The sequence below is a fragment of the Dama dama genome, unplaced genomic scaffold (genome assembly GCF_033118175.1).
Source record: "Dama dama isolate Ldn47 unplaced genomic scaffold, ASM3311817v1 ptg000109l, whole genome shotgun sequence".
NCBI lineage: Eukaryota > Metazoa > Chordata > Mammalia > Artiodactyla > Cervidae > Dama > Dama dama.
The window spans coordinates 3643201-3647340 of record NW_026870920.1 but is presented as its reverse complement, the minus strand read 5'-3'; positions in this window follow the sequence as shown (position 1 = coordinate 3647340).

Sequence of the window (4140 nt, the reverse complement as noted above, 5' to 3'; positions counted from 1 at the left end):
TGAAAAATATGTGGAGCATGAAACGGTCTGAAGAATAGGAGGAGGATTGTAGCGTTGTTCAAAAACATGAAGAGCAGGAAAAGGTGTGAATAATATGAAGAGCTTCAAAAGGTGTCAAAAATATGAGGAGCATGAAACGGTCTGAAAAATATGAGGAGCATGAAGTAGTGTTGAAAAACATGAAGAGCCTGAAAATGTTTGAAATATATGAAGCGCTTCAAAAGGTTTCAGAAGTGAGAGGAGCATGAAACTGTCTTAAAAATAGGAGGATAATGAAGCAGTGTTGAAAAACATGAAGAGCCTGAAAAGGTGTGTAAAATATGAAGAGCTTCAAAAGGTGTCAAAAATATGAGGAGCATGAAACGGCCTGAAAAATAGGAGGATCATGAAGCGTTGTTTAAAAACATGAAGAGCCTGTAAAGGTGTGAAAAATATGAAGAGCTTGAAAATGTGTCAAAAATATTAGGAGCCTGAAACAGTCTGAAAAATAGGAGGAGATTGAAATGGTGATGAAAAACATGAAGGGCCTGAAAAGGTGTGAAAAATATGAAGAGCTTCAAAAGGTGTCAAAAATATGAGGAGCATGAAACGGACTGAAATATAGGAGGAGCATGAAACGGTGTTCATAAACATGAAGAGCCTGAAAAGGTGAAAAAAATATGAAGAGCTTCAAAAGTTGTCAAAAATGAGATGAGCATGAAACGGTCTGAAAAATAGGAGGAGCATGAAGCGGTGTTGAAAAACATGAAGAGCCTGAAAAGGGGTGAAAAATATGAAGAGCTTCAAAAGGTGTCAAAAATATGTGGAGCATGAAACGGTCTGAAATATAAGAGGAGCATGAAACGGTGTTCATAAACATGAAGAGCCTGAAAAGGTGTGAGAAATATGAAGAGCTTCAAAAGGTGTGAAAAATATGAAGAGCTTCAAAAGGTGTGAAAAATATGAAGAGCTTCAAAAAATGTGAAATACATGAGGAGCATGAAACGGTCTGAAAAATAGGAGGAGCATGAAGCGGTGTTGAAAAACATGAAAACCTGAAAAGGTGTGAAAAATTTGAGGTGCTTCAAAAGGTGTGAAAATTAGGAGGAGCATGAAGCGGTGTTCAAAAACATGAAAAGCCTGAAAATGTTTGTAAAATATGAAGAGCTTCAAAACGTGTCAAAAATATGAGGAGCATGAAACAATCTGAAAAATAGGAGGATCAAGAAGCGGTGTTGAACAACATGAAGATCTCAAAACTTGTGAAAAATATGAAGAGCTTCAAAAGGTGTGAAAAATATGAAGAGCTTCAAAAGGTGTCAAAAATGAGATGAGCATGAAACGGTCTGAAAAATAGGTGGAGCATGAAGTGGTGTTGAAAAACATGAAGAGCCTCAAAAGTTGTGAAATACTTGAGGAGCACGTAATGGTTTGGAAAATAGGAACAGCATGAAGTGGTGTTGAAAAACGTGAAGAGCCTGAAAAGATGTGAAAAATATGAAGAGCTTCAAAAGGTGTGAAATACATGAGAAGCATGAAACGGTCTGAAAAATAGGAGGAGCATGAAGCGGTGTTTAAAAATATGAAGAGCCTGAAAAGGTGTGAAAAACATGAAGAGCTTCAAAAGGTGTCAAAAATGAGATGAGCATGAAACGGTCTGAAAAATAGGTGGAGCATGAAGTGGTGTTGAAAAACATGAAGAGCCTCAAAAGTTGTGAAATACTTGAGGAGCACGTAACGGTTTGGAAAATAGGAACAGCATGAAGTGGTGTTGAAAAACGTGAAGAGCCTGAAAAGATGTGAAAAATATGAAGAGCTTCAAAAGGTGTGAAATACATGAGAAGCATGAAACGGTCTGAAAAATAGGAGGAGCATGAAGCGGTGTTTAAAACTATGAAGAGCCTGAAAAGATGTGAAAAATATGAAGAGTTTCAAAAGGTGTGAAATACATGAGAAGCATGAAACGGTCTGAAAAATAGGAGGAGCATGAAGCGGTGTTTAAAAACATGAAGAGCCTGAAAAGGTGTGAAAAACATGAAGAGCTTCAAAAGGTGTCAAAAATTAGATTAGCATGAAACGGTCTGAAAAATAGGAGGAGCATGAAGTGGTGTTGAAAAACATGAAGAGCCTGAAAATGTGTAAAATATATGAAGAGCTTCAAAAGTTGTGAAAAATATTAGGAGCTTCAAAAGAGGTCAAAAATATGAGGAGCATGAAACGGTCTGAAAAATAGGAGGAGCATGAAACGGTTTTGAAAAACACGAAGGGCCTGAAAAGGTTTGAAAAATATGAAGAGCTTCAAAAGGTGTGAAATACATAGGGGTAAGAAACGGTCTGAAAAATAGAAGAAACATGAAGCTGTGTTGAAAAACATGAACAGCCTGAAAAGATGTGAAAAATATGAAGAGCTTCAAAGGTGTGAAAAATATTAGGAGCTTCAAAAGAGGTCAAAAATATGAGGAGCATGAAACGATCTGAAAAATAGGAGGAGCATGAAGCGGTGTTCACAAACATGACGAGCCAGAAAAGGTGTGAAAAATATGAAGAGCTTCAAAAGGTGTCAAAAATATGAGGAGCATGAAACGGTCTGAAAAATAGGAAGAGCATGAAGCCGTCTTCAAAAACATGAAGAGCCTGAAATGGTGTGAAAAACATGAAGAGCCTCAAAGGTGTGAAAAATATGAAAAGCTTCAAAAGATGTCTCAAATATGAGGAGCATGAAACGGTCTGAAAAATAGGAGAAAATGAAGCGGTGTTGAAAACCATGAAGAGCCTGAAAAGGTGAGAAAAATATGAAGAGCTTCAAAAGGTGTCAAAAATATGAGAAGCATGAAACGGTCTGAAAAATAGGAGCTTCATGAAACGGTGTTCAAAAACCTGAAGAGCAAGAAAAATTGTGAAAAATATGAAGAGCCTGAAAAGGTTTGAAAAATATGAAGAGCTTCAAAAGCTGTGAAATACATGCGGAGCATCAAACGGTCTGAAAAATAGGAGGAGCATGAAAAGGTGTTCAAAAACATGAAAGCCTGAAAAGGTGAGAAAAATATGAAGAGCTTAAAATGGTGTCAAAAATGAGATGAGCATGAAACGGTCTGAAAAATAGGAGCAGCATGAAACGGTGTTCAAAAACATGAAGAGCCTGAAAAGGTGTGAAAAATATAAAGAGCTTCAAAAGCTGTGAAATACATGCGGAGCATCAAACGGTCTGAAAAATAGGAGGAGCATGAAAAGGTGTTCAAAAACATGAAAGCCTGAAAAGGTGAGAAAAATATGAAGAGCTTCAAAAGGTGTTAAATACATGAGGAGCATGAAACGGTCTTAAAATTAGGAGGAGCATGAAGCGGTGTTCAAAAATATGAAGAGCCTGAAAACGTGTGAAAAATATGAAAAGGTTCAAAATGTGTCAAAAATATGAGGAGCATGAAACGGTCTGAAAAATAGGAGGACCATGAAACGGTCTTCAAAACATAAAGAACCTGAAAAGGTGTGAAAAATATGAAGAGCTTTTAAAGGTGTCAAAAATATGAGGAGCATGAAACGGTCTGAAAAAGAGGAGGAGCATGAAACCATGTTCAAAAACATGAAGAGCCTGAAAAGGTGTGAAAAATATGAATAGCTTCAAAAGGTGTGAAAAATATGAAGTGCTTCAAAAGGTGTCAAAAATGAGATGAGCATGAAACGGTCTGAAAAATCGGAGGAGCAAGAAGTGGGGTTGAAAATCATGAAGAGCCTGAAAAGGTGTGTAAAATATGAAGAGCTTCAAAATGAGTGAAAGACTTGAGGAGCATGAAACCGTCTGAATTATAGGAGGAGCATGAAACGGTGTTGAAAAACATGAAGAGCCTGAAAAGGTGTAAAATATATGAAGAGATTCAAAAGGTGTCAAAAATATGAGGAGCTTGAAACGGTCTGAAAAATTGGAGGATCATGAAGCGGTGTTGAAAAACATGAAGAGCCTGAAAAGTTGTGAAAAATATGAAGAGCTTCAAAGGTGTCAAAAATGGGACGAGCATGAAACGGTCTGAAAAATAGGAGGAGCATGAAGTGGTGTTGAAAAACATGAAGAGCCTGAAAAGGTGTGAAATATACGAAGAGCTTCAAAGGTGTGAAAAATATGAGGAGATTCAAAAGGTGACAAAAAAATGAAGAGAATGAAACGGT